Here is a 12,627-nt window from a genome sequence, read left to right as displayed (position 1 = left end):
GTTCAAAACCCCTGGGACCTTAATCCACGAGGGAAATTCACACCTGTCCATGGGCTGTTCTAGAAATCAGTGCCCTCATGAGCAAGACTGAAAGTGGGGGTTGGCAGGACAAAGCCTCCAGCAGCGATGGGTCTGAAGGAGGAGCAGAAGTTCACTTGGTTCGTTTGCCATGGAGGAATAAAACCCACAAGCTGCTGCAGGAAAAGTGGTATACCCTGTAGCCCTCCAAGGCACTGGGTGGAAAATCCATTGCACCTGGAGTAAGAATTCTGTACTTTTGGGGGCACACACTGTTTTAAGTGTTCAAAACACTGGAGGAGGAGCAGAATCACTGAGAAAGCCCTGCCTGTAAGATCCAGGGATTCATCACCAACAGAAACAGGGGTGGGTTTCAATTGCATTCTGCTCTGTGAAAGAATTCAGATTCAAAAGGCTAAAAATAGAAAAATGTATAGAGGAAGAAAATGGAAGTGTTAAAGGCCGGTGTTAGGATAGGAAGACTGAAAGGAATCATTTATAAAGAAATCATTGGAAGTGATGGATTTGTTCGGTATGTTCACTGTGGTGTTCTTATGTAACTGCATGGATTTGTTTTAAAAAAAATATAGACTGATATACTGTATAAGGTCTTCCATGTGGGCTCAGCAGTAAAGTATGTGCTTGCAATGCAGGAGGCACGGGTTTGATCCCTGGGTCAGGAAGATCCCCTGGAGGAGGGCACAGCAACCCACTCCAATATTCTTGCCTGGAGAATCCCTTGGATAGAAGAGCCTTGTGGGCTATAGTCCATAGGGTCGAAAAGAGTCGAACATGACTGAAGTGGCTGAGCAAGCATGCACACATACTATATAAATTGTATGGACATTATGTCTCAATAATCTTGCTTAGAAGAAAAAAAAATTGATGTAGGATTCTTGTAACAGGCAGAATTTGGATCTCCCAAAATTCCTCTCCTTGTAGAAATAGACTTGATGAGCCAATCAAAAAACTCCATGGATAACATATATAATAGAACTAGGTGATAAAATATCCTCATTAATTTCCAGATTTGAACACCTGGAGACAAATGAGTGACAGCTACAAGACATGCATTGTGTCAGGATCTGTCTGGGGAGAGCACTGGGGCAAGGCTAGAATAGCCATCAGATAGTCACTGAAATACTGAGAGGGCCAGTTTGCGGACATTGGCTGAACTTGAGAAAGCTTCTCTACTCCATAGTGAATAAATGCAAGAAGGCCTTGGAAATGTTGTAAGGGGCTTGTGTAGCCCCTGCCTGTGAATTCTCAGAACGAACCAGCAAAAGCTCCCTTGCTGGACAAAGCCCCACGCTAAGAGAAATTCCTGGGAATAGAATTTGAGTGGCCCAGAGACAGTGTGGGAGAGAAGGTCCAGGTTAGAGTTGGAGAGGCAAAAACCAGGTCAAAACGTGTGCCACCGTGCTTTATCACACTGCAGAGACGCCAAAGGAAGCAACGTACCTGTGAATTTTGAAATGCTATCCAGAACCAACCTTTTCATTTTCGTTCACATAAAGATGAGCAAGAAAAAAGAATTGAGATCAGATTCTTTGCAATATTATTAAAAGAAGAGGAGTGGAATAGAATCCTCAAACCCAGCCAGTATAAGACCTGCCATAACTATGGGACCACAAAAAATGTAAGTACAAGTTATCATTTCAAAGTTAGCTAGAAGATGCAAAGAAAATGAAACCGCATGTGAAGAAAGCCAACATAAATCAGAATTAGAAAAATTCAGAAGTGAGATACTACGTATCAGGAAATAATTAGATGTAAAATAATTAGAAATGAAAAGCAGCAAAAAGACTAAGCTAAATGGAACACCTGAGTAAATAATACCTTTAGAAAAATATAAAGTGAAAATAAGACTTCAAAAATCAAAAAGTGATGAAGAAAGCGATAAAAATATTTGAGAGAAAAATGTTTAAAATATCTGAAGTATGATTGCAGTAGTCCTTCTAATGTTCCTCTCTCTACGATCATGGTAGGAAACAGAATAATTATGAAATCTACAATTTTTTAAAACTATAGAAACAAAAGGTTTGAAATAATGGTTACTACTTGAGAAAATTGACCCAGAACAATTCATATCTTGATAAATTCTATTAAAATTATAGGACATTAAAGAAAAATAATTATTGGACATCCAGAAAAAAATACCCAGTTACTTATAAGGGAAGGAAACTCACATTATCGTGAACTTTTTAAGTTTTAAAGCTTTCCATCAAGATCATTGGAGTAGATCAAGTCAAACTGACTTTCCAGTATCAAGGTCACAAACTCTTATCTCTGTGCAAAATTTCAGGAAATATTGTCCCTCTAAGTTCCTCTTATGGAATTTACTAGAAGGTGAGCTTCAAACAAAATAGCCAGAGACATTGATATAAAGCTAGAGGGTAAATTTTAATTATATATTTGCTCATAGAACTAGTACTAAATGAGGACTATAAGGAAAAAGTATGTTGTAAATACGAATAGTAAGAAATTGAAAGAGACTGGAGAAAATAAAAGCAGAAATAGTTAACTGCTTTTGTTGATCACTGTGATTGATCATATTAATATTGTGATTGATAATATTAATTAATACCAATTAATATTGGTATTGTTTTTCTGAGGTTGTTGTAATGTTGTTTAATTGCTAAGTCATGTCCTACTCCTTTGCTACCCCATGGACTGTAGCCCGCCAGGCTCTTTTGGATTGAGCAAATATATCTGACATATTACTCTCTTCCCTAGTGATCCTGAAAACCAGCTTCTCAGGAAAGAGACATGAGATACAGGTATAAGATAGACAAGCTTAAGTCAATAGCCTGCCTTTCTAAAATCAAATTAGAAGTATTATTATGAAAAAAAAAGTATTATTATGAATTTGTTAGGCTCTTTCTCTTTAAAAATGTGATGTGTGTGTGTTCTGGTTCTGCCCACCTAAGGCACCAAGATAATGACAAGCCCTGTAGCAGGGGCCATCCCTGGAGTCCAGGTGGTACCTAGTAACATGATTGCCCTCTTAAAGAAACGAGGGCATCTTGGAGTAATGTTTGATTGCAGGGGCCTGGGTCAAAAGTTTTTAATACAATCCTGAGACATTTTGTCACTGCAGACATAGACTAAGCTATCAAAGACTACAAGAGTCAAAGCTGAAGGACTTAGAGCCACTTTGAAGAGGCTCCCATTGTCTAAAGATGTAAAAATTTGTATGTCAATAAGTGCGGTAACCATAATGGTTTGTAAGATATCAGTGTTTAAATATGAGTTCATAATGATTCTTTATAAAGAAATCAATTATTCACATTGGGAAGATGATAGGAAACCAACTCAATATTCTAGTGGATATACACTGTGTCAGTGGTAGAGTCTTGACTTGAGCTAACTCTGGATTTCTGCTGCCTAGAAACTGAGAGTTTGAACATGACAAGTACGAGTTCCTTATTTGAGAACTCTACTCTTTTTGTAAGTTGACATTGGGACTAAAGTTGCATTTTTGAGTGGCCATTTTGGGAGTTCTGGGAGAGAGCCAGAGGGTGATACAGAGGAAACGGAGCACGCTGTGGCCCAAAGGCTCAGTCAGGTCAGAGGACTTCAAGGTACCTTCTAGCTTTCCAGTTCCTGTTTTGGGTCAGAGCCAGACCCACCTCCAGTGCTTGCCTGTAGGCTCTGGGAAGTCTCCACTGAGGGCTTATAATAAATCACCCTTTATTTATGGTCTGCTAAGTGGGCAGTGACCTGGACCCGGCCAATCTCTGTTGTTTTGTTTTTAGATGTAGCGATCACTCATGTCAGTGGAGCTCTTTTCCCTTTATGGCAAATAAAGGACCAACCTAAGGAACGGGCACATTTGTACCTTTGGGGAGATGTTAAACAAAGACTAAATCAGCATGTGTTACTCTAGCAGAGTGGAAAATAAATCAGATTAGGAGTTGTAGGAGAGAAGGTCGATTCCCTGCCGCTCCCTAGCTGTTTATATTCAGGCAAGGAACTCTTCTGAATATATATGACTGATCTATGAGATAAAGACAACAAAATCTATCACTTAGGATTGGGGTAAAGACTTAATGAGATTAACTGAAATAATAGATGCAAATGGGTTTATAAACCATGTCACTATAAAATAGAAATAGTGTAATTTGAAGAAAAAAATCAAAGTAAGAAGGTCAGAATGACCCAATTTTCCTATGTATTTGTCTTTCTTTTATCTTCTCTGGGTTACATAGCTCAGTTTCCAGGGCAGTTTAAACTCTATGAGAAACATAGACTTTTTAGTGAGGATTTTTCTTGGTTTAGCCTAAAACCAGGAAGGGAGGAAACAAATCTTAAGCATAAACTGTGCTTTTTGGCAGTTTCTTGTCTCTCCTTTTTCATTGCCACTTCTTTTTCTTTCACATCCATAACCCAGCAACTTAGTAAGAAATGCCTAAAGAAAGAGAAAAATTCTTAGCTAATATAGATGAAAAGTAGCTTTGACCTGATTGCTGGGTAACCTGGAAATGTCAGTTCAATAATTTATATGGTAGGAATTTTGGAATGAGCTTTAAAGATGGTTTCCAAGATTGATTGATGAGTTCACATGACCATGTGTACATGTGGAGGAGGAGGGACATCAGGAGCTTTATTAAGCTGCTGCTGCTAAGTCGCTTCAGTCGTGTCCAACTCTGTGCGACCCCATAGACGGCAGCCCACCAGGTTCTCCTGTCCCTGGGATTCTCCAGGCAAGAACGCTGGAGTGGATTGCCATTTCCTTCTCCAATGCATGAAAGTGAAAAGGGAAAATGAAGTCGCTCAGTCGTGTCTGACTCCTAGCGACCCCATGGACTACAGCCTACCAGGCTTCGTTGTCCATGGGATTTTCCAGGCGAGAGTACTTATTAAGATAGTGGTTATTAAATGTCCTGTTCTGATTTTATATTTTAATTATGGTAACATATATAAAATATAAAGTTTACTACTTCCAGCATTTTTAAGCATATAGTTCAGTAGTATTAAGTACATTCCCATTATTATACAACCACCAATCTCCAGAATACTTCATCTTGAAAAACTGAAAATCTATTAAACAGTAACCATTCTAATTATTTTAGGACTTTTTTTCTCTTCAATTGCCTGGTAAAGTACATCAGAGATCAGCAGCAGTGTATCCTGTGCCTTGTATATGACATGTATATTCGTCATTCTTAGATTACAAAAACTGGCACCAAGTCCGAAGTGCTTGTACAAAATGTGACACAGCTTGCTTAATAATTAAAAGGATTCTCCTGACAACAGTGATGTACATTAAAATATCAAAACCTGTGCTCAGATTTAAGGACTGAATTTGTGCTGATTTAGTTTATTTTGCTCACTGATGAATCTGTTCTTTAAGTCGTAGAGGTGGTAGTAGTTATTAGGATGTTGATTTCACAGAGCAGCTGATTTGGACAGGAGCCCCTTACTTGGCTAATTTCATGAGCTCTGGCCTCCCCTGCTTGCTCTGGGTTGCGAGTGGTCTCTCAGACCCATCAAGAGATGCACATTATTGATTCCTTTCTGCAGGGGAACTTGGTTGATATTTCCTGCATGACATATGCTTGTATGGCAATCGAAAAATTCTTCCAAGTTCATTTTCATGCCCACTTGAAGCAGTTGTCCAAAAAAAGTCTCTCTATTGCTTTTCTAACATGAACACTCAAAACAACTCGAGGTCAAATCAGTTTCACAGAAGAGCAGACTGTTGGGAAGGAAATCCACTAGAGGTACAAATGGCAAAGGGTTTTTTGTTGTAATTTTTCTTAGATCTAGAAAAACACTTGGAATAAAAAAAGAATTAAAATTAATTGATAATATAACCTTTCTTCTCCTTAATCAACTCCTTAGACTTTGAAGTTTTAATAAAGGGCAACAAAGTCCTGTGTTACTTGCAGGATGCAGCTGTACACAAGATAACTCATGTATACATTCTTCTCATGCTGGAGCTACAGAGAGGCTGGAGGGGGGTTCACAGAGGCCGCTTCTCCTGGCATGACGTGGCTTGTTATTCCTATTATCATTTATTCTTCCATCTGAGGAGAACAGGCAGAACTGTCACAGCAGGAGAAAACAAGGAGGCAACAAACATAAATGTTCTCCAGATGGCAGGAATTCATCTTGCAAAGTTTGAAATACTATTTAGGTAGAGTGAAAAACAGAGTGGGTCTGACACCCTTCAACCAGAGCACTTCAGACCATCATAAATCAGTTCAGTTGTTCCATAGACACCTTTATGAAAAACAGTTGAATGCAAAATAGTTGGAGCTGTAGCAGGAATGATTTAAATGAATGTTTATTCATAATTGAATCATATTGTTAACAATCTGCTGAAGATCAAATGGTGTAATGTAGTATCAGTTTCCCTGAAAATGCACTGTTATGACTAAACAAAGAACTCCTACCAAGCCTTTTTAAGAAATAACCAATTATCAGTTCATATTTAAAATAAGAGAATCAAAGAAAATTAGCTACTGGTTCCAATTTCCATCATCTTTATTAATCACTAATTTTATGTCTTGAAAAGCAGTGCATTCAAATAAAAGTACTTAAACACATATGCTAGAAGAAAAAAACAAAACCAGGAGCAAATGCTTTACCACTTATGAAAAGTGGCAGTGAAACAATTTTGATACCAGTCAAGCTTCGTGACATTATTATTCATGCAGAGAGAGTTAGAAATTAACTTGTGTAATTCTGTCCAACTATGGAAATAAAAAAAGGCTAACCAAGTGAGAACAAGCAAGAATCTGAGCTTGCTAGAGCAGGAGTCACCCGAGGCAGTAGCCTTTGGGCAAAGACTTAAAGGCAGGCAGAGGAATGGGAAAGCCAAATGGGATGGTTGGCATGGGAGAGGCAGGGCATCTTGTGGGATTAGTTAACAGTGGATTTGGCTTTCTCTTGCTAGTCCAAAGTTGTAAACAAGAATAGAAACTGATGGGAAAGTTGTCAGGTTTTAATCAAGTCCTAGCCATCTGGGGCTGATTGTTACAGGAGTTATTGTTTGGCTTCCTGAATCCCTGGCAAGAGCAATCTGACTTCCTACAAGTCTTCCTTACATTAGATTGATTTCCTGGCCTCCTTATTGCAAATAATGGGATGGTTGGTTCCTAGGGTAGGTTGCTTTAGATTGTGGGTCCGAGTTCTGTTTTTATGTAGGGACTGGTCATTATCCACTTGGGTATTCAGTCTCTCAGACCGTTGTGAAAGACAAAACACACAGGACAAATAAAGAGATGGTTTAAGCTGTTACAAAAGGGAGGACATTCGTTAGTGTGAAATGTCTCACAGAAGAGAGAGTTTCATAAAGCAAGTAAAAGAGTTGCAGGGAAGCGTGGAGCTGGGTCTCATTAGAGTTACTGAGAAAGGATGGAGGTTTGACTTATCCTGGCAAATGCTAGAGCAAGTGATCATTTGCAATTAGCTCCCATAACATAATTCAGGGGAGGAATTTCTCAACCTTTGTTGCCTTCCAGGAGCCCAGGGATTTTCAGCATCATCATAAGTAAGCAGTGGGTTGTTTGGTATAAGTCAAGCGTGTTGTCACTCAGTCGTGTCTGACTCTTTGCCACCTCATGGACTGTAGCCCACCAGGCTCCTCTGTCCATGGGATTCTCCAGGCAAGGATACTGGTGTGGGTTGCCATTCCCGTCTCCAGGGGATCTTCCCAACCCAGGTCTCCTGGATTGCAGGTGGATTCATTATTGTCTGAACAGTTTCCTGTTTCCTCTTGCTACTGTCATTACAGTAAGGGTGTATTTGTAAGTCCAATTTGTTTGTAAGTCCCACAAAATTAGCCTAGGTAGCCAACTAACACAATCGGCTATATAGTACCATAGTGTAATTGGTTTATAATACTTATCACGCAAATAATACATGCAAAACGAACACAAAAAATGGAACATTTTAAATCTTACAGTGTGTGGAAAATAGAAGTGTAGAGTGGTGCAGTACAACATCTGGCATACAGGAGCTGGCATCGAGTGAACAGGCAAGAAGAGTCATTGACTGGACGGGGAGAGGGGTTGGAAGTGGTAGAGCTGAAGGGTCGTCAGCGATGGGAGACGGAGGGCGAGCTGCGATCTCACTCACTCCTGACATGATGGCATAGCTTCTTTGCTGGATTCAGTTCTATCTACCCTCTTGAAAGAATGATTCAGTGATGTCTGGGTAGAAGCTCTTATTTTTCTTTTTTTTTCATCTGGTAACATGGTAGCACTGGATTGTATTCTGAATGGCGGTTGCAACCTTTGTGCACCACTGTATGTTCAGGCTCTATGCCTTAAAATTGAGCAGTGCCACCTGAAGTAAAGTACACAAAGGCACAACCACTTGCAGCGGATACACACATGTGACAGCATACACCCGACATGAGAATTAACTTATATGATCAGCCACACGAACACACATTCACAGCTTTGAACATTCACAACTTGAAGGTCCTTCGGTAGGAATCTTAATGTATGCTGGTTCTAGCCTGTACCAATTCCATAATGTGTTTGCGTGAGAATTCTGTGGAGAGCGCCATCGCTGCTGACTAGAGTGATGTGGGTAGGCTTCAGGATGTACACATTGCGACTGGACTTCGTAGGAAGGCTAGAATCTCCTGGGGCATTGCAGGTGCGGAAAATGGAAGGCAGCGTGCCCCCAGGCGTGGGTAGGAAAGCTGTCATGTCCTTGTCAGGGCTCTGTGTACTGAAAGCTGGCCAAGTTAACCTGGACAAGTAAAGGCGGAGATGGATCACAGAAGGTCCGGGGAATCCAGATATCGTTTATCAGACAGTGAGAAGTTAGTGAAGATCTGGGGGCAAGAGAATAATGTGTCAAAGACATTCTTTGGATAGATCAGTCTCATGGTGATGTACAGGCTGTATTCTTAGAAGGAGACTCATGGGACGAAGATGAGGACAACAGCTATCTTTTTCTCCTCCAGTTTGCATTCCACCTTCCTCTAGTGATAGCACATAAGACTTCTTTCTTTCTTTTTTTTTTGGCCACATCGTGTGGCTTATAGGCTCTTAGATCCCTGGGCAGGGATTGAACCCAAGGCCCCAGCAGTGAAAGCTCCAAGTCCTAACCTGTGGACCGCCAGGGAAGTCCCTAAAATTTTATTTTTCTTTGGATGAAGGTCCCTTCCCCCACTTTCTTATGAAGTCTAAACTGATTTCTTTTGAGGTGCCTATGGGATAACCACATGGGGATGTCTAGGAAATAGTTTAATATATATATGAAAGTTGCTCTTTGCAACCCCATGGACTAGTCCATGGGATTCTCCAGGCCAGAATGCTGGAGTGGGTAGCCATTCCCTTCTCCAGAGGATCTTCCCAACCCAGGGGTCAAACCCAGGTCTCCCATATTGCAGGTGGATTCTTTACCAGCTGAACCACCAGGGAAAATCCACCTTTTCTGGCCCCTGCCTTCCTCTCCTTTTATCTAGCCATGTCAGTACCCTGTGCCAGCTTCCATCAAAACATCCTGCTTAGACATTTGGGTATGTTTCTTGACTCATTTCTCTCCTTTATCTCACAAATTCAATCCACAATGAAGTCTTACCCATTTTATTTAGTAAATGAGATCTGAATCTATCCTTTGTCCTTGGTTGCAACTATAACTCTCTTAGCCTCACCTCTTGTCATCTCTTGAATGGACTCTGAATAGCACCCCACCCCCTTAATTCTGCACTTCTCCCTCTCCCTCTCAATCCAATCCCTGTACTAACCTTGAAATCTTTACAAAAAATGCAAATATGTGCAAATATGCTTATGTAATTCCTTTGACTGTTCCTATTTCGTGTTACCCTTAGAATAAAGTTTAAATTCCTTTGTGTAAATTACAAAATCTCATATGACCTAGCTCTTTTTTCTTGTCATCTTGATTTCTCATTTCTAACTTTTCTCTGTTATACTTCAGTTAGATTGGTCTTCATTTAATTCTTTTGGATAAATCACTTTTTTTTGGCTGTCTGCAATCTTTTTAAATGTGCTTTTCTATTTCTTATAATTTTCTTTTTGCCTCTAGATATACTTCTATCCAAATCTCCTCACTAATCTCCATTTATCCTTTAGCTATTAGCCTATACTTTATTGTCTTCATGGGGCAAATGAGCCTGAAACTTGTGGAAGAGGTCAGGACTAGAGATATATCAGTTCAGTCAGTTCAGTCGCTCAGTTGTGTCCAACTCTTTGTGACCCCATGAATTGCAGCACGCCAGGCCTCCCTGTCCATCACCAACTCCCAGAGTTCACTCAGACTCATGTCCATCGAGTCAGTGATGCCATCCAGCCATCTCATCCTCTCATTTTTCCTCCTGCCCCCAATCCCTCCCAGTATCAGAGTCTTTTCCAATTACTCAACTCTTCGCATGAGGTGGCCAAAGTCCTGGAGTTTCAGCTTTAGCATCATTCCTTCCAAAGAAATCCCAGAGCTGATCTCCTTCAGAATGGACTGGTTGGATCTCCTTGCAGTCCAAGGGACTCTCAAGAGTCTTCTCCAACACCACAGTTCAAAAGCATCAATTCTTCAGCACTCAGCTTTCTTCACAGTCCAACTCTCACATCCATACATGACTATTGGAAAAACCATAGCCTTGATTAGACAGACCTTTGTTGGCAAAGTAATATCTCTGCTTTTAAATATGCTATCTAGGTTGGTCATAACTTTCCTTCCAGGGAGTAAGCGTCTTTTAATTTCATGGCTGCAGTCACCATCTGCAGTGATTTTGGAGCCCAGAAAAATAAAGTCTCACACTGTTTCCACTGTTTCCCCATCTATTTCCCATGAAGTGATGGGACCGGATGCCACGATCTTCATTTTCTGAATGTTGAGCTTTAATCCAACTTTTTCACTCTCCACTTTCACTTTCATCAAGAGGCTTTTGAGTTCCTCTTCACTTTCTGCCATAAGGGTGGTGTCATCTGCATATCTGAGGTCATTGATATTTCTCCTGGCAATCTTGATTCCAGCTTGTGTTTCTTCCAGTCCAGCGTTTCTCATGATGTACTCTGCATATAAGTTAAATAAGCAGGGTGACAATATACAGCCTTGACGTACTCCTTTTCCTATTTGGAACCAGTCTTTTGTTCCATGTCCACTTCTAACTGTTGTTTCCTGACCTGCATACAAAATTCTCAAGAGGCAGGTCAGGTGGTCTGGTATTCCCATCTCTTTCAGAGTTTTCCACAGTTTATTGTGATCCACACAGTCAAAGGCTTTGGCATAGTCAATAAAGCAGAAATAGATGTTTTTCTGGAACTCTCTTGCTTTTTCCATGATCCAGCAGATGTTGGCAATTTGACCTCTGGTTCCTCTGCCTTTTCTAAAACCAGCTTGAACATCAGGAAGTTCACGGTTCACATATTGCTGAAGCCTGGCTTGGAGAATTTTGAGCATTACTTGACTAGCGTGTGAGATGAGTGCAATTGTGCGGTAGTTTGAGCATTCCTTGGCATTGCCTTCCTTTGGGACTGGAATGAAAAGTGACCTTTTCCAGTCCTGTGGCCACTGCTGAGTTTTCCAAATTTGCTGGCATATTGAGTGCAGCACTTTCACAGCATCATCTTTCAGGATTTGAAATAGCTCAACTGGAATTCCATCACCTCCACTAGCTTTGTTTGTAGTGATTCTTTCTAAGGCCCACTTGACTTTACATTCCAGGATATCTGGCTCTAGGTGAGTGATCACACCATCATGATTATCTGGGTCGTGAAGATCTTTTTTGTACAGGTCTTCTGTGTATTCTTGCCACCTCTTCTTAATATCTTCTGCTTCTGTTAGGTCCATACCATTTCTGTCCTTTATCGGGCCCATCTTTGCATGAAATGTTCCCTTGGTATCTCTAATTTTCTTGAGGAGATCTCTAGTCTTTCCCATTCTGTTGTTTTCCTCTATTTCTTTGCATTGATTGCTGAGGAAGGCTTTCTTATCTCTCCTTGCTATTCTTTGGAACTCTGCATTCAGACGCTTATATCTTTCCTTTTCTCCTTTGCTTTTCACTTGTCTTCTTTTCACAGCTATTTGTAAGGCCTCCCCAGACAGCCATTTTGCTTTTTTGCATTTCTTTTCCATGGGGATGGTCTTGATCCCTGTCTCCTATACAATGTCACGAACCTCCATCCATAGTTCATAAGGCACTCTATCTATCAGATCTAGTCCCTTACATATATTTCTCACTTCCACTGTATAATCATAAGGGATTTGATTTAGGTCATACCTGAATGGTCTAGTGGTTTTCCCTACTTTATTCAATTTAAGTCTGAATTTGGCAATAAGGAGTTCGTGATCTGAGCCACAGTCAGCTCCTGGTCTTGTTTTTGTTGACTGTATAGAGCTTCTCCATCATTGGCTGCAAAGAATCAATCTGATTTTGGTATGACCATCTGGTGATGTCCATGTGTAGAGTTTTCTCTTGTGTTGTTGGAAGAGGGTGTTTTTTATGACTAGTGCATTTTCTTGGCAAATCTCTATTCGTCTTTGCCCTGCTTCATTCTGTATTCCAAGGCCAAATTTTCCTGTTACTCCAGGTGTGTCTTGACTTCCTACTTCTGCATTCCAGTCCCCTATAATGAAAAGGAGGACATCTTTTTTGTGTGTTAATTCTAAAAGGTCTTGTAGGTC

General features: G+C 40.4%; 1 long non-coding RNA gene across 1 annotated transcript in view; it reads left to right on the top strand.

The window, feature by feature from the left end:
* LOC147346300 (uncharacterized) overlaps positions 1–12,627 on the top strand; it is a 452,766-nt gene that overhangs the window by 357,415 nt on the left and 82,724 nt on the right. The window lies entirely within an intron of this gene.

This window comes from Bos grunniens, chromosome 24 (genome assembly GCF_055505025.1).
Source record: "Bos grunniens cultivar Pamir isolate PY7600 chromosome 24, Bosgru_T2T1.0, whole genome shotgun sequence".
NCBI lineage: Eukaryota > Metazoa > Chordata > Mammalia > Artiodactyla > Bovidae > Bos > Bos grunniens.
This window is presented reverse-complemented; position numbering and strand designations above follow the sequence as displayed.